Genomic DNA, 24,987 nt, shown 5'->3' with positions numbered 1-24,987 from the left:
AGAGCAGCACTGAACAATGGAAAGACCTATGCTCAGCCTATCTACAGACTTCCAAGTAAGTAATGTTCTTTAGTATTATAGCGGCTTTGAATCGGGTTTCTTTACCAAAGTCCCAATATACTAGTATTACACCACACATAGTCAAAGCAAAGAAAGGATGCTCCTGGAGGACCACAATACCTATCCTCAAAAGATACTGCATATACAGAGACAAAAAACATACATGTGAACCAATGGAATAGGTTAGACGACCCAGAACAAACCTACACAACTATGATCACTTAATTTTTGACAAAAGCATGAAGAATATACACTTGGGAAAAAGACAGCCTGTTCAACAAATGGTGCTAGCAAAGCTGGACATACAGCTTCAGAAGAATGAACTTCGATCCATGTCTCCACCCTGCGCAGAAATCAACTCAAAGTGAACTAGAAACACTGAAAAACATAGGTAATACACTTGAAGTTATTGATATAGGCAAGAAGGCAAAGGAACCAGTCCAAAGAATCAACAAATTAGATAACGTGGAATTAAAAAGTTTCTGCATAGCAGAGGAAACTATTAGCAGAATGGAGAGCTCCCATATGGGATGGGAGAAAATCTCTGGCATCTATACCTCAGACAGAAGGCTCATACCTAGTATATATAAAGAACTGCAAATGTCCATCATATCCATCAACTGACAAATGGACAATGAAGAGGTAATACATACAGCAGAAGTTTACTTAGCTATGAAGAAAAAATGAATTACAGTAGAAAGAAGACTCAACAGTTAGTAGTGCTTACTGCTCTTCCAGAGAATACAAGTTCGATTCCCAGAACCCACAATAGGCAATTCACAACAGCCTGTAACTCCAGCTCCAGGGGATTCCAATAGCTCCAGTCTCCATGGCACCTGAACTCACAGACACATGCGTGTACACATAATTTTCAAAATAAGATAATCAATCCTAAAAAGAAGGAAATCTGTTGAAAATGGATGCAACTGGAATATATTAAGTGAGGCAATCCAGACTCAGAAAGACAAAACTCACATATTCTCTCTCATATGCGGGTCCTAACTTTGGTATTTATATGCATGTAAATAGGTGATTGTGAGAGTGGATCTATACTAGGCAAGTGGGGAGTGAAGGACAAAGGGACAGAGCAGAGATAGGGGAGAAAGAAACAACCTAATCAAGTATTGCTTGAAAAATGCCACAATAAAAAGCTAATTCTTTGGACATTAATAAGAAATTTTAAAATTTGACAGGAGGTGGTGGTGCACACCTTTAATCCCAGCACTCAGGAGGCAGAGGCAGGTGGTTCAATGTGAGTTCAAGGCCAGTTGGTCTACAAAGCAAGTGCCAAGACAGCTAGAGAGACACAGAATGTCTCAAGAGAAGAAAAGAAAGAAAGAGAAGAAAAAAAGAGAAAAGGAAGAGAGAAAGAAATTAAAAGTCTTATGATGCATACTGCAAAATACACAAACCATCTTTAAATAAAGCCACGCTCAAAAGAGTTTATCAGAAGAATAAGTCTTCCTGCACTCTTTCCTCTATATAAAACCTCACATTATTTTTCTAATTAACATTGTTGTCCGATATATTAACTGCATGGAGAACATAGGGTCAGAAATACAGAATGGAAATGGGATTAAGGGACAGGAGGCTGCCAAGCCTCAGAGCCTTTGCCTTGTCACCCCTGGTCACAATAAACGGAAGGAAGCATTTGAAATTCACACAATTCTCTCGTCCTGGACCCAGTAACCTTTTCTTTCAATAGAAAGTGGTCTACCACTCCACTAAAGCTCACTTACTGCTTCCAAGATGGGAACTGTCTTTCACCACTGGTCCCTGCTACCTCCCTTCTTCATTATCACTGGGGCTATTCATTCAGATAATTAGAGCTTCTAACTAGCACTCAATCCAGAAGTTTCCAAAAATGCATCGGGACCAAAAGGGACTTTCCTAACACTTTTTCCTGACTATAATAACCCTAACAGTCTGTTTGCCTGTCTGTCTCTCTCTCTCGCCTTCCCTCTCCTTCCCCTCTCCTCCTCACCCATCAGAGCTATAGATTATCTTTTTTCTCTATTAGTACACTCATGGTGTTTGATATAATAAAACTACATGGGTGCAAACACACCCACATTAAGATGCTAAAATCTGTTCCTCTCCGTAGTCTTGCAGGGTGGATTCCATCCTACAGTCCCTTCTTTTAGTCTCCTATACATGAACCTTTTGGATTCCAACCTCCTCCCACCTTTCCACCCCTACCTGCCCCACCAGCAAGAATTCCCTAACAACTCACTCTTTGGTAGCAGAGACCTCTGCTACCATCACAGCATCGCGCCCTCTTCCACGAGGGGAAGGCATGTGGCTCCCACTACATCACCAGTAATAAAATAACAAAGACCCTCACAAGGGACATGCACCCCATCCTACCCAGAGTCCAGGGTTCCATCTGTGTTTTATCCCCTTCCCTCTCCTTCTCCAGCGTTATTTCTCCCCCACCCCCAACATGCTATTACAGTTAACAGACTGGGCCCCCCATCTCAAGCAACTTTAAACAATAAGGCCCACGTGTATTAAATCACGGCTTTTCCAGACACTGAACATGAGACTGTAAAGAAGTACAATGGCCTCATGATTACCTTTGCTTGATCCCTCTAGAAGCTCCAGACTGCAGCACAGGAAGGGGGTAAGAAAGGGTGAAATGTCCTTAAGCCAAGGGCTGGGGAGATGGCTTGGTGTATTTTTTTTTAAAAAAAGCATTTCCCACATATACCAAAAGTTTGAGGTTGCCCTAAGCTAAGACAGGGAGTCTTAGGCCAGCCTGGGCTACAAAATGAGATCTTGTTTCAAAAAGCAAAAATAGAAAAGAAAAAGGTCTCATTACTGACCACACTGAGTTTGTAAACATGGAGATATGATGTGTCGATTTAAAAAAAAATACCAGGAGCAAACATAAAAGGGAAAGATGGTCTGCTTCCACTAGTCAACTCTGGAAAGCCTGTAGTAGGATAGCTAAGAAATGCTGGCTATAAAGCATCTCTGATGCTAAGACTCAGGTACACAAATCTCAGCATCACCAGCTTGGATCCACTGTGCTATCCTATGCAGGATGCACCGCCTATTGTGGTATATTCAGTATGCTAGGCAGATACACTAAGGACATTTTAGCATTTGTACCTATAAATCAGGAAACTGACTCAGGGCATTAAGTGCCTCATCAGTGGTCGCACAACTCATACAGTGCAGGGCATGGTGTCGAAACAGAAACTGCCCCACCACACCTGTATCCAGCTCTGACAACTACATCCAGAAGCTGCCTTCTTACATCCACTTCATTACTGGAGAAACATGAGTCAATATATTTAAGAGAAACCCAAATTACTCAGAGGTCACAGGTACCTTGTGGTAGCCATACACCTTGGATCTCAGTTACACATCATGTTCTGAATAACTTGTTTCGGGCCAATGGTAATTTCCCTGGTCTGCATGCTGACTGTAGTTCTTGTTTAGGAAATTCAGAAATCCTGCTTCTTATTAAAGCCAAATAAACTGCAATGTACAGCTTTGCTCACATTAAAAGACATTCTGGATAAAAGGCTAAAATAACAAGAATGAAGGGGTAGGTGGGAAGACCTGAAGCCATCTAAATTTGTTCCTAGAGGACCAGGTATGGCCCCCAACTTTAGACACCAATGCCCTAACCTAAAGTGATGATTTACAGATGAATCTTTTGGAAGGAAGTTAGGATTAAATGAGGTCATTAGAACAGACTCGCACAACAGTATCGGTGGTTTTTTGAGAACAGAGAAAACGCTGGGCACAGTGGCCCAAGCTTTGTATCCCAGAATACTGGAGTAATGGGCAGGAGGATCGATGCAACATCCAAGTGCTCTTGGGCTACAGTGTGAATCCTGTCTCAAAGAAAAGGAAGAGGATCTCTCTACCCTGTGTGAACAGTGAGAAGGTGACCCACTGCAAGGTAGAAAAGGGGCTCTCTCTCATCAGGCCCTAAATTTGAGTGGCACCTTGAGCTTGAACTCCTGACCCCTAGAACCATGAAAAACAAATATCTGTTGTTTTAGAGAAAGCAAGATAAATCTCAAGCAAAAAGATAGATCAACAACAGCCAATGCAATATGGACCACCATGGCCCAGCTATCCTACTACAGCAAGCCTGGAATATTCCAGCACAGATAAAGCACAATGGAGAAAGCAAAATGGCTGAGAAATACTTAAAGGCATGTTCAATATCCTTAGCCACCAGGAAAATGCAAATCAAAACTACTCTGAGATTCTATCTTATACCTGTCAGAATACTAAGATCAAAAACACAAGTGATGGGCTGGAGAGATGGCTCAGAGGTTAAGAGCACTGGCTGCTCTTCCAGAGGTCCTGAGTTCAATTCCCAGCACCCACATAGTGGCTCACAACTATCTATAATGAGATCTGGTACCTTCTTCTGGCATGTGTATACATAATAAATAAATAAATTTTAAAAACACACAAGTGGCAGCTCATGCTAGTGAGGATGTGGAACAAGAGGAATATTCCAACATTGCTGGTGGGAGGGCAAACTTGTACAGCCATTATGAAAATCAATATGACTGTTCCTCAGAAAAAAAAAAATCAATCAACCTCAAGACCCTGGGCATATACCCAAGGGAAGCTCTATCCTACCACAAGGACACTTGCTCAACTATGCTCATAGTGGCTCTATTCAAAATAGCCAGAAATGGGAAACAAACTAGATGTCCTTCAACTGAAGAATGGATAAAGAAAATGTGGTACATTTACACAATGAGTATTAATTACTCCGCTGTTAAAAAGACAATGACAACATAAAATTTGCAGGCAAATTGATGGAACTAGAAAAAAAACATCCTGAGTGAGGTGACCCAAACCCAGAAAGACAAACATGGTATGTACTCACTCATAAATGGACATTAGCTGTTAAATAAATGATAGTCCTGCTACAATCCACAAACCCAGAGAGGCTAAGTAACAAGTAGGGTTCAAAGAAAGGGGGTGCATGGATCTCCATGGAAAGGAGAAATAGAATAGATTTTATGGATGGACTAGGGGGTGGATGAGAATGGGAACAGGAGGGATTAGGAGGGAGTGGGTGGATGGAGAAAGTATTGGGAAAGACAACTGGAACTGAGGGGCACTGGGGGGGGAGTGATGTGGGAACCTAACACAGTAGAAATTCCATGGAAACTATGACAGTTACCCTAGTGAAGGGTCCTGGTAATGGGGGATGCAGAAGCTGAGTCAGCCATCTTCTATAACCAGGCAAGGCTCCCAGCAGTAGACTTGGGGCACCAACCCAACCACAAAACCTTAAGCCTACACTCTGTTCTGCCTGCAAGATGTGCTGGGGTAAAGGTGTGGCAGAGACTGAGGGAGTGGGTCCAACTAGAGACCCACATAATGAGAGAGAGCCCATGTCTGACATGGTCTGGATGGCCAGGAACCAGAGTCTGGACAGCCCAAAGACCCAGGATAGAACCAAATGCACCTGAAAACAAATGAGTGAAATGGCTCCTAATGATGCTCTGCTATACTCACAGATGGGTGCCTAGCCCAGCTGCCATCAGAGAGGCTTCATCCAACAACTGATGAGAGCAGATGCAGAGATCCACAACCAAGCAGGAGTGGGAGACAGGGAACCCCACAAAAGAGGGGGGGAGGAATTGTAGGAGCCAGAGGGATCATGGACACCCCAATAACACAACCCACAGAATCAACCAAGCAGAGCACATAGAGGCCCACGGGGGCAAAAGTGACAGTCACAGAGCTGGCATGTGCCTAAGATAGGTCCTCTGCATATGCGTTATGATTATGTAGCTGGGTGTTCTTGTGGGAATCCTAATATTAGGGTGTCTCTGACTTTTTTGCCTGCTCTTGGGACCCTTTTCCTCCTACTGGGTTGCCTCATCCACCTCTGATACAAGGGTTTGTTCCTAGTTGTATTGTAACTTGTAACTTGTAATGTCATGTTCAGTGATAACCCTGGGAGGCCTTTTTTTTTTTTTTTTTTTTTTTTTTTTTAGGGAAACACAGGAGGAATGGGACTGGAGAGATGGCAGGTGGGGAGGAACTGGGAGGAGAGAAGAATTTCTAAAAAAAAAAAAAAAAAAAAAAAGCTCTTCCACAATGACATTTACCAATGAGCAGCAAGCCTTTGGCTAGGCAGGAAACAAATTGCTGAATCTTGGAAAGTCATCAGTTACCACGGCAGTTATTTAGCTCACTTTGGCTCCTCATACACGCAAAGATCACCTGGCGTGAGGTGATCTGGGGGGAGCACAGCTAATTCCTTTCCCCCAGCAACATAAAGCCAATATCAAGGCCATTATTGGGCAATTCGCTGCTGGGAGACTCTCTTCCTGATATACATCTGTAGCTTTTAGTACAGACCCTACACCCTAATGGTTAAGTAGGAAATCATGCAGGAGTGAACCAGGTTGTTGATAAAACCTGCATAAGTGGCTGAGGCTCCAGCAACCTGAAGTGTACCTGCCTATTTCAAGAGGCCAGACTACTCAGGTCCTGGGTTTACAAATTAGGAGTGAAGTCCTGCGCGTCTTACAGATGGCTGGGGCAACACAGTTTACTAGTCATGTGTGGTGACGTGGGAGCACACAGACGTGTGTCAGCTTCCTGTCAGTGTGACTAACGTCTGAGAAAATAACTCACACTTCGAGAGGTTTCCATCTGGGCCTTTAAGAAAGCAGAGGAGCATGGCAGACAGAGCATGGGACAGCAAGGCTACTCACCTCGAAGCAGTGCAGTTAGCAAAATAGGCATCTCGTTGGCTTTCCCCCCATGACCCAATACCTCCGATTAGGCCCCACCTTCAAATGTTTCCACCACCTCCCAATTGCAAATTATGCTGACTCTGTCACCTGGACACTCTGAGGATAAGGTGAGAATCTTCTTGGTACCACAAAGTACCAACGGGATCACATAAAATGGAATTTAAGAGTCACAAGACAGTGGCATTTAAGCTCAGTCTGAATGAAGAGCAGATGTTACCAAAGATGGGGCAACAGAGACCAAAGAACTTTTCATTTTTCAAATGAAAAAAATTAAAAACATGTAATGAAAGGAACTATAAATCCCAGGATATGGAAATGTGGAGGTACAAGACCAGATTAACAAGAACTTTCCAAACAACTGAGTTTCGGCTTTGACATCTGAGCAGCGAGGCAGCCTGCATCTCATGACGGTCACGTGCCCCAGTTCTGATAAAGGGAATGGCATCCACAATAAAGAGTACAGGATTCCCAGTCAGAAAAACATGCACCTCGCTTCTCCTCCACCTCCTTGTGAGCCAAGTGAGCCTCCTTTCCCATAGAGTAGGAAGAATACACACCATGCTGGTGAACTAATGGGGACTGTGTGCCTGTGTGCGTGTGTATACATTACATACATACATACATCAGTCTACCACTCCTCTAGAGAACCCTGACTGCTACACTGTCCTTGGAAATAGAATTCATCAATTGGATGTTAAATAAACTATGCAATGAAGCAAAATAGAGTCATGAAGCTGATGTTGTGGAGCAGGCATGGATGAGAAACTGCTTGGGGGAAATAAAAATAGAAAATAAAAAGAATCACTCTGTCATATTCTAGTAATAGGAATCTGGAGTGAGGAAGGTAAATAAGAGAACTCCACTTTCAGTGTAATTGTTCTATAATCCTAAAACTATGTTAAAGCCAGAGCTGCAGTATAGGTTTTTAAAGGCTGGATGGGGTATTTTTTTTTTCAAATCTACCCAAAGTGAACACATTTATCACCAACAAACCTGCACCACAAGAAATGCCAAGGACAGTTCAAAAAAAAAAAAAAAAGAAAGAAAGAAACTATTACGAAGACTGAAATACAGACGCACAAGCAAGACTCCCCATGGAAGGCCTCACCCTCCCTGGGGAGCAGAAAGGGGATGGGATGGAGGTTGGTCGGGGGGGGGGGGGAGGACAGGGGAGGAGGGGAGGGTGTAGGAACTGGGATTGACATGTAAAACAAGCTTGTGTTTCAAACTTAAGTTAAAAAATATTTTAAAAATTTAAAAAGCAAAGTCATGTGCTAAATATATGATACCAGGTTTTTATTATTCTTAAAGACAATGTCAAAACAATTTTTAAACAATGGGGGTGGGGTGTAACATGCTGAGGTAAAATATATGTTAACAGCACAAAAATCACAGAGGAGGGAATGAATATCTGTGTGGCAAGGTGCTCTCCTACATGAAGTGGAATACCATTTGACCACAGAGTGTGATACTAGATATATATACTGTAAGTACCAAAAGAATTACTAAAATAACAGACTCATTGATAAGAATCCCCCCAAAAAGAGATAAAATGGATTAAAAGAATTTCTCAATGTGAAACAAGACAGAAAGGGGGAAGAGAATAAGATGGACAACAGAATGCTATAACCACAATCCTCTCAGCAAATACATTAAATATAAAGAGTCTAAACATCCCAAGTAAGAATCAAAAGTTAATGGTGCATGGTGGTTCACAGATGTAATCCCAGCATTTGGGAGCCTGAGGCATAAGTATTGCCAAGACCTTGAAGCTGTGTTGGCTGTATAGCGAGTGTCATTACAGTTTGGACTATAGAATGAGACCCTACCCAGGAACAGAACTTGTGATTCATGCTACAACATAGATGAATCTTGAGAACATTACACTATATGCCAGTTACACTATATGCCAGTCACAAGATATCATATGATCCTATTGAGTGCAACATCTAGACTCATGAAATTCACAGACAGAAAATTGATAATTAGATGTCAGAAGCTGAGGGAGAGGAAGGAATGGATCGTTGTTTAACAGATCCAGAGACAGGCAGTAGGGTAGCTGCACAAAGTGAATGTGCTCAATGCCACTGAAATGCCACTTCGATGGCCTGGGGCTGGGGAGATGGCTCTTGCCACCCAATGTTGAGAACCTAAGTTTGAATCCCCAGAACCGGTGCAAAGCCAGATGCAATAGCAGGTGTCTGCCATTTCAGCACTCCTGCAGTGGGGTGGGAGGTGGGGACAAGAGACCGCTGAGAAGATCACATGCCAGTTAGACTGGTGTCCCCAGTGAAGGACAACAAAAGACCCTGTCTCAAACAAAGTGGAAGGCGAGGACCAATATCCAATATTGTTCTCTAGCATCAATATGCATGCTGTGGCAAGCAGCATTCACACTCAACATAAACACACACACACACACACACACACGGATGTATTTAAAATAATCAAAAGGTATTGTGAGCTGTGTTATGTTGTCACAATACTTAGATGTATATTTATAGCACAGCTCTCAGGTGGAAGGAATTGTCAATATGGTACCGACTCTGCCTTGCCTACAGCAAAACATGAGAACCATGTAAGCAAATAAAAGAGATTAATTCCTAGATGTTATATTTAATCTTCAAGATGTTAATCTTGAACAGGATCACTTTGTGCTCTTCAAAGTTCCCAATGGCTTGCAAAAACCATGGAGGACTCTGTGTCCATTTTACCGTGAAAGTTCTCATTCTGCTACACAACAGAGAACAATTTCCAGCAGGGGAAATGAAAAGGCCTATGGCTTAGCCTCTAGAAATTCTTCTGCTAACCTGAATAAGCGAAGAAATGCCTTGTTTTAGCTAATGCATCCTAAAAGTCACCACACGCAACAAAATAAAAGGGCTACCATCTTTCCTATAGAAACCACTCACTCAGTTTGGTCATATATGGGTCCAGCAGAGAGAGTCAAGCTACTATCTCTCAAGCACTTGTGAGGGGCTCAGGGAGCCATGTTCCCAGCCCTTCAGCCATACAGCAGTACTCAAAAGAGACACATCAATTCCTCCTGTACAACTGTCCTTCAGCCCATGGCCAGGCTCCATGGTCCCCTCCTTCGGGAAGCCCTACATTCCTTACTCTAAAGCAGCCATAAAGTAGCCATTCTCCTTGCTCCCGGGGGGAAAAGAAGAGCTGGTGATTTGGCTTTTGCCTTATGCCCCTACCAACGCCACACGCCACCGCAAGGGCAGCTGCAAGGCTAGTTACAGTAGTCCCCAGTAGGCCAGGCCTTAGAAGCCATGGCTTCACTGTACGGGATGCAAAAGCCAGAGTTAATGGAGTCAAGATGACCAGGTGTGCTCTGCCTCTACCTAGCTGGAAGCCAGCCTGCGGCTGAGACCTAAGTGGGGGAAGGGAGACCTCCCACTTCCTTTCACAAGCAATACCAGTCATGATTACTACATTATCCAATTATGATTATTACCTATGGTTGTAGGTAACATTATTTTTTTTTTCTTTTACTGAAAAGAGGTTTAAAAAGCTGTTTGCAATTTTGTGTACAATATATTCTGATTACAGTTTCCCCTCCTCCTACTCCTCCCAGATTACTCCCCACCTCCCCTCTCATCCAGAACCACAACATTTCCGTCTCTCCATGGGAAACAAACAGACACCTAAGGAATAACAATAAAACCTAATACAGTAGGTAACATTTTTAATCCAAAACACCAAAATCTGAACTACTCCAAAGTCCAAACTTAAATTTTTGAGTGTTCAGGTTTGGGCATATACCTACCTGACTTCAAGATTTTCGAATTACAAATATTTGTCAGTGAAGTCTATGTAAAACTCCCAAATCCAAGTCCAGAGTGCTAGTGAATGCTTTAAATTCAGCACTCAAGAGACAGAGGCAACAGGACTGTGGGGGTGTGCACGCCTTTAGTCCCAGCCAGCACCAAGAGGCCGGAGTCAAGAGGCAGAGGCCGGTGGATCTTGGTGAGTTTAAGGTCAGCCTGATCTACAGAGTGAGTTCTATAACACAGAGCTATAACACAGAGAAACCCTGACTCAAAAAACCAAAGGGAATGACATCTCTGAGCTTGAGGTCATGGCTACATAGTGAGACTCTGTCTCAAATAAATCTCCCAAATCCAGAAATTACTGATATTCATGAGCTAAATGAACCTCCCTTGTTTGTAAACAAAACAAAAAGCTCCAGAGTACAACACATTCTATCGAGTCTAAGCATTTCCAATAACTATTCTGTGTATTTTCCCACATATGCTCAGATGTTAGCACCACAAGAGAGGCCACTCCTGCATCCTTGGTGACCGGCACAGCAGATGGATGCTAAGATGCTCAAATGCATACCACAGTGATGGAAAGATGCAGCTGGCCTAAGCTGCCTGATGACCTCAGGCTACTGAAGCCCAAACCCCCAGATCTGAGCACTCACCTCCACCTGAGTGATATTGATGACCAACACCACCACCATCAGCACTGCAAACAGACAGCAGAAGACTCGTAGTTTGAAGAAAGTGGTCCACATTGTCTGGCTTTGTCCTGATGACCCATGGCCGACACCATGCTACTTCCACCTTCAAAGCTCCATGTCGTCGTTTGTTCTGAGCTGAGCGCTGATGAGCATTCAGTTTAATTTGCTTCTATTCTGCCAGCAAGCTTAAGAGTTCTGTAGAGGAGAGACTGCAATGATTCAAGAGGCATGTTTTCCATCAATAGACAAGAGAAATGAAAGTCTCATCAATTACAACAGGAAGAAAAGTCCATTTCCTTCCCTGGATCTTCTCCAAGGTCCAGTCACAAAGACAAAGCAAAGGGCCTGGGAACAGTAACATCTGCCCCCCTCCCCGAGACAGGGTTTTTTCTCTGTGTAGCTTTGGAGCTTGTCCTGGAACTAGCTCTGTAGTCCAGGCCTCCTGCCTCTGCCTTTGCCTCTGCCTCCTGAATGCTGGGATCAAAGGTGTGTGCCACCACCACCCAACGGGTACAGTAATACCTTATCTCCAAATAATTGTTTCAATTTCCTTTTCCAACTCCAGGCTTCTATGCAGAGATGCTAATAATTGAATATTAACTATTTAGCTTATAATTTTAATGGAAAATGTCTTCAAACTCAGAAATTATGGAATAAAAGTGCACATTAAATTTCTAGAGTTCTAGAGCCCACCTTCCAGTGTCCTGCTCGGAGCATCATGAAGATTGTGTTTGGGGGAGCCTGCCCTGGTGGACAGGCCTATCTGGAGTCTACCAGCATCCTGGTCCCACCTCCACCCGCAGGAGGATTCCCACCACTGCCCACTGGAAGAGGAGAGCCATTGGCATATTGGACCTACTTGCACCCACCTGAAGAGAACCATTGTCCTGTACCCACCAGTAGAGGGGGGAGACCTTACCAGCATATTGGAATAAGGGATGGGTAGAGGACAGTACAAGAACACAGTCAACAACAGAAAGATCAATATGACACCCCACAGTGTCTAGAGACTCTATACCAGCAAGGCTGGAATATCCCAACACAGATGAAGCAGAAGAGAGTGACCCTAAAAACAACTTTATGACAATGATAGACAACAAAGAGGTAATGAGAAAATTCCTTAAGGAAATGGAAGAAAAAAACGAAAAAAAAAAATTTCAAGAAATGGAGGAAAAGACACACCAAAATTTTCAAGAAATAATTCAAACAAAACATGGCTTGAAAGCTGAAATAGAGACAAAAATAAAAAAAAACCATCTGAGGGAATGCTGGAAATAGGAAACTTGGCAAATGATCAGGATCTACAGATGCAAACATAACCAACTGAATACAAAAGATGGAAGAGAGAATTTCAGACATTGAAGATACACTAGGAGAAATAGATTCATTGGCCAAAGAAAATCTTAAGTCCAACAAATCTCGACACAAAGTATCCATGAAATATGGGACACTGTAAAAAGGCCAAACCTAAGAATAATAGGTAAAGAAGAAGGTGAAGAAACCCAACTCAAAGGTGTAGAAAATATATTCAACAAAACCATAGAAGAACACTTTCCCAACCTGAAGAAAGACATGCTAATGAAAGTACAAGTAGCTTACAGAACACTAAATAGAGTGAACCACAAAAAAATCCCCTTGCCACATAATAATCAAAACACAAAACATACATAATAAAGAAAGAATATTAAGAGCAGCAAAGGAAAAGGGCCAAGTAACATACAAAGGCAAATCTATCAGAATTACACCTGACTTCTCCATGGAAACTCTGAAGGCCAGAAGGTCCTGGATAGATATTCTACCAACACTAAGAGATCACAGATGCCAAACCAGACCACTATACACAGCAAAGCTTTCAATCACTATATATGGATAAACCAAGATATCCCATGTCAAAACCAGATTTAAACATTCATATCCACTAATCCAGCCCTACAGAAAGTTCTGGAAGGAAAACTCCAACCCAAGGAAGTCAACTACACCCACAAAAACATAGGCAATAGATAATCCCACTTTACCAACAACCAAAAGAAATGGGGGGTGGGGGTGAATCTACACACAATACCAACAACAACAACAAATCTAAAACAAACAAGAATTAACAATCAATGGTCATTAATATCCCTCAATATTAATGGTCTTAACTCGTCTACAAAAAGACACAGACTAAAAGAATCCATCCTTCTGCAGCATACAAGAAAACACACCTCAAATTCAAAGACAGACATTACCTCAGAGTTAAGGGTTGGGAAAAGACTTTCCAATCAAATGGACCCAAGAAACAACCATGTGTAACTACCCTAATATCTAACAAATAAGACTTTAAACTAAAATCAATCAAAAGAGATGAAGAAGGTCATTTCTTATTCGTCACAGGAGATATCCATCAAGATGAAGTCTCAGTTCTGAACATCTATGCCCCAGATACAAAGGCACCCACATTCATAAAAGAAACATTACTAAAACTGAAATCGTACATAAAACCTCACACACTTACAGTGGGAGATTTCAACATCCCACTCTCAATACTAGACAGGTCCACCAGACAAAAACTTAACAAAGAAGCAAAGGAACTAACAGAAGTCATTACCCAATTGGGCTTAACAGAGATTTATTGAACATTCTATCCAAACACAAAAGAATATACCTTCTTCTCAGCACCACATGGAACCTTCTCTAAAATCGACCACTTACTCAGCAAATATGGTAAAGTTTATAGCACTAAGTGCTCACATGAAGAAACTGGAGAATAATCACACTAGAGAATTTACAGCACAACTGAAAACTCTAGAACAAAAAGAAGCAAACTCACCCCCAAGAGGAGTAAATGCTAGGAAATAATCAATTTGAGGATCGAAATCAATAAAGTAGAAACCAGGAAAGCAATACAAAGAATCAATGTAACAAAGAGTTGGTTTTTTGAGAAAATCAACAAGATAGACAAACCTTTACCTAAACTAAACAAAAGTAAGAGAGAGAACATACAAATTAACAAAATCAAAAATAAAAAGGGAGACATAAAACGAACACTGAAGAAATCCAAAGAATCTTCAGGTTATACTTTTAAAACCTGTACTCCACAAAATTGGAAAATTTAATGGAAATAGACAATTTGGTTAGACATCACTTACCAAAATTAAATCAAGAACAGATAAGCAATTTAAATAGACCATCAAAAGTCTCACAACCAAAAATAGCTCAGGGCCAGATAGTTTCAGTGCAGAATTCTACCAGAAATTCAAAGAACAGTTAATGCCAATACCCCTTAAAATGTTCCACATAACAGAAGCAGAAGGGTCATTGCCAAACTCTTTTTACGAGGCTACAATTACCATGGTACCCAAGACACGCAAAAACACAACTAAGAAAGAGAACTACAGACCAATATCACTGATGAACATTGATGCAAAAAATACTCAATAAAATACTTGCAAATCGAATCCAAAAACACATCAGAGAAATCATCCACCATGACCAAGTAGGCTTCAAACCAGGGATGCAAGGATGGTTTAACATACGAAAATTTATCAATGTGATCCACCATATAAACTGAAAAAGAAAAACCACATGATCATCTCACTAGATGCTGAAAAAGCCTTTGAGAAAATCCAACACCCCTTCACGATAAAGGTCTTTGAGAAATCAGGGATAACAGGAACATACCTAAACATAATAAAAGCAATATACAGAAAACCAACTGCCAAAATCAATCTAAACAGAGAGAAACTCAATGTGATTCCTCTAAAATCTGGAACAAAACAAGGCTGCCCACTCTCTCCATAGTTCTTCAATATTGTACTTGAAATTCTAGCTAGAACAACAGGACAACAAACAGAGATCAAGAAGATACAAACTGGAAAGGAAGAAGTCAAACTTTCACTATATGCAGATGATATGATAGTTTACATAAGTGACCCGAAAAACTTTACCAGGGACTACAGCTGATAAACACCTTCAGCAAAGTTGCAGTATACAAGATTAACTCAAAAAAAAAAAAAATCAGTAGCCCTATTATGTATAGATGACAAAGGGGCTGAGAAAGAAATCAGAGAAACATCACTCTTTACAACAGCCACAAACAACATAAATTATCTTGGGGCGATGCTAACCAAACAAGTGAAAGACCTGTATGGCAAGAACTTTGTATCTTCAAAGAAAGAAATTAAAGAAGATACCAGAAAATGGAAAGCTCTCCCATGCTCTTGGATAGGTAGGATAAACATAGTAAAAATGGCAATCTTGCCAAAATCAATATATAGATTCAATGCAATGCCCATCAAAATCCCAGCACAATTCTTCATGGACCTTGAAAGAACTTTATATGGAAATAAAAAGACCCAGGATAGTCAAACAACCCTGTACGATAAAGGAACTTCCGGAGGCATCACCATCCCTGACTTCAAGCTCTACTATAGAGCTATAGTCCTGAAAACAGCTTGGTATTGGCACAAAAATAAACAGGTGGACCAATGGAATCAAACTGAAAAACCTGATATTAACCCACTCACCTGATTTTTGACAAAGAAGCTAAAATTATACAATGGAAAAAAGAAAGCATCTCCAACAAACGGTGCTAGCATAACTGGGTGCTGACATGTAGAAGACTGCAGATAGATCCATATCTATCGCCATGCATAAAACTTAAGTCCAAATGGATCGAAGGCCTCAATATAAACCCAGCCACATTGAACCTCTTAGAAGAGAAAGTAGGATGTACCCTTCCTGAACAAAACACCAGTAGCACAGACACTGAGATCAACAATTAATAAATGGGACCTCCTGAAACTGAGAAGCTTCTGTAAGGCAAAGGATACAGTCAACAAGGCAAAACCTCAGCCTACAGAATAGGAAAAGATTTTCACCAACCCCACATCTGACAGAAGACTGATTTCCAAAATATACAAAGAACTCAAGAAGCTAGTCACCAAAACGCCAAATAATCCAATTAAAAAGTGGGATACAGAACTAAATAGAGAATTCTCAATAGAGGAATTTAAAATGGCTGAAAGACACTTAAGAAAGTGCTCAAAATTCTTAGCCATCAGGGAAATGCAAATCAAAACAACTCTGAGATACCATCTTACTCCAGTCAAAATGGCTAAAATCAAAAACACCAAAGACAGTTTATACTGGGGAGGATGTGAAGAAAGGGGAACACTCCTCCACTGCTGGTGGGAGTGCAAACTTGTACAGCCACTTTGGAAATCAGTATGGTGGTTCCTCAGGAAAATGGGAATCAGTTTACCTCAAGATCCAGTAATTTCACTCTTTGGCATATACCTAAAGACATACATTCATACAACAAGGGCATCTGTTCAGCTATGTTCATAGCATCATTATTTGTAGTAGCCAGAACTTGGAAGCAACCTCAATGCCCCTCTACTGAAGAATGGATAAAGAAGATGTGGTACAATTACACAATGGAGTACTATTCAGCAGAAAAAACAATGGAATCTTGAAATTCTCAGGCAAATGGATGGAACTAGAAGAAGCCATCCTGAATGAGGTAACCCAGTCGCAAAAAAGAGGAACATGGTATGTACTCGCTCATATATGGATTTTAGACATAGAGCAAAGGATCACCAGCCTACAATCCACACCACCAGAAAATCTAGGAAAAAAAGGAGGACCCATGGTCCCCTGGAGAAGGGAAAAGGGTTAGATCTCCCAAGCAAATTGGGAGCATTGGGGTAAGGGAAAGGGAGTTAGGAGGAAGAGGAGGGGAGAGGTGGGCATGAGGGAGCAGGAAGATTGAGACAGGGAAAGGATAGAGGAGAGCAAGAAAAGAGATCACCGTGTTCATTAGATGTAAAGAGTATTAGGAAGGGACCCATGTTTTTGTACAGAGTTCCAGAACACTACGCAAGCCATCCTGACCCTCTGGAAAGCCAGAACACCACAATCTCCCCAGCAAGATACAAAGCAGCCTTTAAGTTTACAGCTCCAGACAGGTGGTCCTTTTGTCCTTCAGCAAAGTAACAAGGTGTAGGAAGAAAGACACCTGCCCTGAAGATGTGGGGAAAATACTTAGCTTGAAGAGTTTGTAAGAGGTCCTGATTCCTTTTTCCCAGATGTTTAGAGACAAAGGACTAGAGTCTCACAACAAATTCAAAATGTTTTTTTCCAGTTGCTGGCTTTATGTTGTTGTTCCTGATGTTGGGTTTGGGGAGGAGGTATTGCAAATCAGTAATGATTTTAATTATTTTCTCGCTCTGATAATTTTATAACACTTATAGAATACCATAACTTCTCTTTTTATAGCAGAGAACAGATATCTGCACATCTTATTTTTATACAAGCTGGAAGGTGGTGGTGCACACCTTTAGTTTCAGACTCCAGAGGCAAAGAAGGCAGATCTCCATGAGTGTCAGGAAAGCCTGGTCTACAGAGCAAGTTCCAGAGCAGTCAGGGTGGCTACACAGAGAAACCCTATCTCAAAAACACAAACAAACAAAAAAGAATAATGCACAACATTTTCCAGGAGGAAAAACAAAGAAACATGAAACATTTGCTCTGATCTCTTCCCTAAAACAAAACCAAAACAAAAAACAAAAAAACAACAACAAAAAAAACACTAAAGCATAGTAATTTCTATAGAGAATTTTTTTTAACTTGTATACCATGAGAATTCCTGGTTCAATAATTGGTTAATTTTTGTATTAGTGTAAGGACATTTTGTTACTTTCTATAAAAACAAAACTTGAAGCATACAAATTGATGATGTATTATGGCTTTAGACCCCAGATGTGTAGGTACTGGAAGCATCATTTAAAAATTTACTTAATTATTAAACTCTCCACCTGCTGCTGTGAGGGATCTTTTCTCTCCTCAGTCATTTCGATGCTGCCCTAGAAGGCCTGATCGGAATTACGCTCCTGAATGTTTAGAGTTGGGGCCCAAATAATTGCATTTTCACAACGCCAGTTTCTGCTGCTTCTGACCAGTTCCCTGGCATGCTCCAGCTGAAGGGTTCAGCTCTGCACCAACACTGACGGTGTTTCCAGTCTCTGTGCCAGAGCTGATAAAGGCTTGTTTACGGCACCCACTGCTCCAGTAGCCTGTGGCTGGAAATCAAATACAGGACTATAGACCTTAGGGAGAGACAGTGTATACACTTAGAGACATTGTTTGGTGTAAGCCAAGGGGTGCTGCTACCTTCTTCCTCTATAAGAAATGATTATTCCTTAAAAATGGGCCAGTGAGATGACTCAGCAGGTAAAGGTGCTTGCTGGCAAGCCCAACGGCCTTCATTTGATCCCCAGGACCCACAAAATAGAAGGAGAGAACTGACTCCTAGAAGTTGTCCTTGACCCTCCACATGTGGGCCACACACACACACACACACACACACACACACACACACACACACACACTGAAGGAGGATGGAATAAGTGTAAAAACAAGAACATTAAGTGCTATACAGTCCATATGAATTGGGAACTATGAAGTTTGAGTGACATATAGCAAAAGTAATACACATATTGAATTAAAATCCCAAAACAACAAATACATCATTGATATTTGATACAGGTAAACAGAGAGATACCAGTATTTTGCTCTCAAGGGCAGTTTCTTGGAGGGTAGGCAGGCACCCATCAAAGATGGAAAGTGTTCAAAGTAGCTACAATAACCCAAATGCATCATCACTCCCTTCGGCTTTCTGCTGGATCTAGAAGCCCCCTATTCTCACTCCTCCACTCCACCTGTCTGGACCATTCCCATCCCACAAGAACCACGTTAGCCCTTCCCCAGCCTAGCTGCAGAAAGAGACAAGACTAAGCTGAAGGATCGTGCCCTCCTTCTCAGAATCCCACTGCACTTATTTTCAGCTGCTTACTCTTTGTATGTGTTTCTAATCGCTCCACACATCTACCAGTCATGACTATCCTTTAAAAAAAATAAAGAGGATGGACAGATGGCTCAGTGGTTAAGAACACTGACTGCTCTTCCAGGTGGACCTGAGTTCAAGACCCAGTACCCACATGCAGCTAACAACCATCTGTAACTCCCAAGATCTGTGATACTGTCGCAAAGACATAAATGCAGGCAAAACACCAATGCACATAAAATAAAAATGAATACAATTTAAAAATTAAAGAAGTTAATCAGAATAAAAGCAACTTAATGATATTTTTTTCTTTTCTGAGAGGTGTTTTTGTCATTGTTATTTGAGTCAGGGTCTTACTATGTAGCCTTGGCCAGCCTGAAACTTACTAGGCAGCCCAGGTTTGCCTAGAACTCCTAGAGATCCAGCTGCCTCTGCTTCCCAGGTGTTTAGGATTAAAGGCATGTGACACAGTGCCTGGACTAATATTTTATGTTTTTCAGTTCCCCACAGTATTAGCTCTTTACATGATACCCATTGATTCAATCCATAAAACAAATATTTCAGAGGTCCATTCTGTAACACACTGTACTGAGGGCCAGAAATTCCCTTCTAAAAATTGACATTCATATTATAGTGAGTTAGTTCCTTTGTTGAAGAGGGAAGTGAGCTGAGGATATAAGTAACATAAATGCTTGCCTAGAACGCATGACCCAGGTTCAGGATGGAGGAAGAGGAGAGAAGAAGACACAAGATGAAAAAGACAATAAATCCACCATCCTAAACAACTCCACACAATGCCCAAACTAATTTAATATCTCATGCCCCACCTCGGTGCAGTTTTCCCATACCAAGGCACTCACTCACCGTGAAATATCTATAAGTTCTGAGCAGGAAATAGCTCCGAATACAAAGAATGACTCTGTCATCAGGACCCCACATACTCTACTACAGAAACTCTTCTCAAAGAGCTGGCCTGGAGGACATAGGTTTCCCTGCCGGTGTTCAGAGTGGGAGACCAAGGAGGCACAGAAGTCCAGCTGCATCATGGATGGGTATAGTCTGTGGGTTTGCACCAACAGGAGCCTCTCAGACTAGTACATCAGTGATTCAGAGCCACAAAGCATCCGCAAAGCAGTGGTCAGTGATGCAGACAGAGAGTATAGGCACACAAAGCTAACAGGATTACAGGGTTACAGAGCAATACAAGACACCCCTTGTGGCTGGAGACTTCTGTTGGCTTTACTCATGGACAGTCATGCCAGGGAAAGACTAGACGTCGTTCTACAGCACACAGAGCCCTACCTAGACACTGCTGAGAGTCTATAGAGATCTGTCTTTGAAAAAGACGTCACACTAATATGCTCATAGGATCACCTCCATGAAGCTTTTCCACCCTGCTCCCTTTGCATGTTCTAATTTTTCATCTGGAAATAATAATAGCAGAAGAGAAAACTGGTCTCTGAAATCAAAAACTGGAGTTTAGAAATATTGAGAAACAGCCAGGCGTGGTGACACACAGCTGAAGTCCCAGCACTCAGGAGGCAGAAGCAGGCAGATATCTATAAGCCTGATCTATATAGTGAGTTCCAGGACAACCAGGGATATGAAGAGAAACCCTGCCTTAAAAAAAAACAAACAAGCAAAAATGAACTTGAGACTCAAGAGAGTAAGATGTACAGAAAGAACTGGAGATCCATCCAAGACCAGGACCAAACTGTGAACACAGATGAAGCAGGACTCCTTTCCATGCTCACTCACCTAGACCTCAATCCAAGTATTCCAAGGCAGGACTCAATACATTCATGGAGACTGCATGACAAATGGAGACACTTAGTAAGTCACACAAAATTAAGTGCTATAAGGAGAGAAATAGGCCATGGCACATTAACAATCATTGTGAAACCTTTTAGTATTATTATTATTATTATTATTTATTCTTCTTTTTGGTTTTTCGAAACAGGGTTTCTCTGTGTAGCTTTGGAGCCTCTCCTGGCATTCTCTGTAGACCAGATTGGCCTCGAATCCATAGCGATCCTCCTGCCTGGGCTTCCAAAGTGCTGGGATTAAAAGCGTGTGCCACCACTGCCCAGCATGAAAACTTTAAAAAAAAACATAAAAAAAAAGTTTTTTATGTATGGGCTCATACAACAAATGAAACCAGAATCTACAGGAGTAAGCTTGAAACTGTTCCTTAATGGTCCCTAGATAGCTATATTATACAGTCAAGTAGAAGAGCCATAAATAGAGTGGCCAAGAATATTACTTACATCAGTAAGGGTTGGTAATACTAAAGTGAATTTTGAATTGTGCCTTACCGAGTTCTTAATTCTGGAGCAGTAGAGAAAACCTATTGATCCCTTTGTTTCCTTACTCAGTAGCAAACTATAGCACTTTGTCAACCCAGAGGATATATAAGAATAACAGACATGAAAAGAAGATGTTAAACCCATTCAAAAGGGGGCAGAGCCCAGCACTGTAGAGTTAAAGTATGGTGCACCGTCCCCTTGAGAGGAATCAGTCACAAGGGTCCAGGCATCCTGCCAGCTCAAACACACCCAATGTTCCAAATGACAAATAATGGCAGTGGGAGGACGAGGACACGACCACCAGAGCAGTGTGATCCTTCATCTTTTGTAAATATGGCAACATTCTTCCTTCAAAGTAAATGATGAAAAGCAAGAGGAAAATTAACAATTTCATGTTCATTTTGCAAAATCCTGCCTCTTAACCCCTTAGCACACTGCCCTTCGGTCAAGCAGAATGAACCACAAGCCAAGATCTTAACATCACACTGAGTCCTGTCACACACTCGTTTCTCCCTACATGATTACCCTGATGCCTCCAAAACTGCAGCTCAGTAAGGCCAGAGTAATCCAAAGTATAACAGGACAACCAGCCAAGGGACAGCTGGCTCTCAGAGCAGTAATGAGACTAGCGATAGAGGCTGAGAGCTGTGTCGCCAATCTCTCTGCGCAGGGTGTGGAAAGAGAAGGGAGTTACGGATGGGAGGTGGATACAGGGGGCTTGGCTGCGTTCTCGGGAAGCGGGCCACCTCAAGTGTCCGCTCCCCTGTGCAGCGCCGCTGCAGCAAGCGGAGAAACTGAGGATGGAGATGCTCAGCCTGGCCCCGCCCCATCTCTGCGGCGGCTGGGATCCTCCTGTCCCAGGCTGCCGCAACCCAGGGCTGAAGCTTTGCCTGCGCCTTCGGTCGGAGCCTCTGCTCCGGGGCCCTCGCACGCACTCCGGACTCCCGGGGCCGCAGCTCCCCACATCCGGCTGGGGTCGCCAAGGACGCGGGGTCCTCTCGTGGAACACAGGGCTCTGCAGCCGAGGGGCGCGCGAGGCACGCGGCACCCGGCGCTCCCGGGACAAGCTCCGCCCCACTCCGCGCACAGTCGAGGCTGGCACTCACCGGGTCTCGAGTCTCACCCGCCGCTCGCCCTCCCACAGGACGTGGACTCTCGGATCAGTGGCCTCGGAGCCAGGCCGTTCTTTCCCGGCTTCCTGACCCCCCGCTACGGCGCCTCACCCCCGACCCCCAGCTACGATTGGTCCAACTACGGGAGAGGCGGGGCAGGGATGTTGACGGACAGTCGCGCAAGCAGGGCGCTGTGCCCGGAGGCGAGGACAAGGAGTTGGCACCGCCTGTGCTGTCTGCTGCCACAGGGCTCTAGTACTCGGGTGACTGTGCACCTCCCGCACTCTGGCCCGAGAGCTGGTCCCCCTCTGGAAACCCAAATACGGGTGACCGTAGGACATTAGCATTGTCCTGCAGCTTCCCTCAGCAGGATTTTCTGTGCCTGAGAACTAACCACAACGCTGTCCCTGCGGTGATGGAGTTGCTGGTTCCTGGTACCAGAGCATGGGGATAGAAGAGCCTTGAAAGTGTCTTGCTTTGAAGTTAGTCTCTTGGCAAAAGTGACAGAATGCTCCACCCAACCCCATCCTCAATTCTTCATTGTCCTAGTTTGGAGATTTTAACTGGAGAAATGTCAGAAGCAGTTTGGTGAATCTGAGAAGCAGAGAGGACTCCCTAGAGGATAGAAGGGCCATTATGGGACAAAAGATATCTGCTGTGTTTCTCGAAAGTTCAAGGAGCACAGTGGGGTCGGTCTTTTAATCTGAGAAAGAGGCGGGACTGGGGAGGAAGCCCTGATGTCAGATTGTGTCCACAGGTTGAAGAATTAATATGGATTACAACTGGCTTTAATTATCTTTATATTTATTGACCACAGCGCTGTAAGAGCCTGAGGTCAGAGAGTACTGAAGCAAAACAACTGTCTTTAGGACATGATAGGACTACCGCACTAACGAACTCAAGCACTTGTGGTTGCCCGCACACGACTTGAACAAATCAAACCAACCAACATTCAAGCATGGTGGGAGAAAGGGTTCATGAGTGCACTCCCTTAACTGAGTTGTTGGTGTCTCCTGGGGGAAGAAGATGCTGTTTTCTTTAAGGGTATGGGCCCTGGTAGGTCAACCACTCTCCAGTGGATGGTCCTACACCTGTGAATATATAGGCAGCACAAATTGGGTTTGTTTGTTTTTATTTTTATTTTAAGAGTGCATAAAGTTATTGAAAGGAGTTGGGGGTGGATCATGGGAGAGTTGAGGGTGAAAATGATCAAAATACATTTCCTGAAGTTCTAAAGAATTAATAAAAATTTACATTTAAAATGTATAGGTTCTGCCAGCACATAGGAGGCAGAGGCAGGCTGATCCCTGAGTTCAAGGCCAGCCTGATCTTTGCAGTGAGTTCCAGGATAGCCCCAGCTACACAGAAAAAAATCCTGGCTCAAAAAAACAAAACAAGGTATAGATTCTGAGGCTAGGTACCAAGAGAGTAGCAGGACCCTTCTCTGGTACTTACAAGGCTTTGAGCTTGATCACCATTGTGTCAATGTCAGCTGGCTGGAGAGGTTTCCATTGCCTCTGTCATGCACTGAGCAGCAGTGAGTGGCTGCAAGTGGCACCCTCTGTCGTTAGTCTCTGACCATACCTTGATATCAGAAGCCTATTAGTGTTACAGTCCTTGACCAGGACCCTTAAGCAGCCTGTATTTACAACTCTCTAGCCTGAGGATTTCCAGCTCACTGGTTCTAGAGCTGGGCTAGCATGTGAGACCTTCTGGCCTGAGGATTTGACAGCTCACTGGTTCTAGAGCTGGGCTAGCATGTGAGACTTCTGGCCTGAGGATTTGACAGCTCACTGGTTCTAGAGAGAGGGCTAGCATGTGCTCTTGTTTTGTTCCTTACAGTCTTTTACCAGCTTTCAGTTCTGATTTCTCAACTCTCGCTTCCCCTCTTCCTGCCCTGGAGACTCTTCTGCTTCTTCAGCTGCCAGATAAGCCACTGCCTGACCCTTGATACAACTTGATAGCTGTTGCTGCCCTGACATGGGGTACCTGCCTCTGTTGGGACTGCCTTCTGAGACCAGGGCACTCACCATGTGAGTTGTATGTGGTTGGCTGGACAGAGTGGCACAAACCTTTAGTCCCAGTACTTGGGAGGTAGAGGCAAGTTGATCTCTGTGAGTTGAAGGACAACCTCCTACACAGTGAGTTCCAGGACACAGAACAGTCAGAACTACACAGTGAGACCATGGGGTGCCAAGCATGGCTCGTCACTATGCCAGGCATAGGCATCATGTGCTGTGTGTAGAAATAATCAAGGATCATAAGCCAAGGGTTATCTATATTAGTGTCTATGAAGGGCAGGCAATGTTGGGGGCCAAGGCTTATGTTAATACATCTTCAATGCATCCATTCCTTATTTTCAGCTAAAACTTTTTGGGGCAGGAAGGGGAAGTCCCACAACTCTTTGCAACTCTAGTTCCAAAAGATCCAGTAGCCGATCCATAGCCTCCTC

The 24,987-nt window shown here is 42.9% G+C and overlaps 1 pseudogene; it reads right to left on the bottom strand.

Annotated features, from left to right (window-relative positions):
* LOC127226744 (NXPE family member 3-like) overlaps positions 1–22,639 on the bottom strand; it is a 50,410-nt pseudogene extending 27,771 nt beyond the window's left edge.
* Between the last annotated feature and the right edge of the window lie 2,348 nt (positions 22,640–24,987).

Source organism: Phodopus roborovskii, unplaced genomic scaffold (assembly GCF_943737965.1).
Source record: "Phodopus roborovskii unplaced genomic scaffold, PHOROB, whole genome shotgun sequence".
Taxonomy (NCBI): domain Eukaryota; kingdom Metazoa; phylum Chordata; class Mammalia; order Rodentia; family Cricetidae; genus Phodopus; species Phodopus roborovskii.
This window is presented reverse-complemented; position numbering and strand designations above follow the sequence as displayed.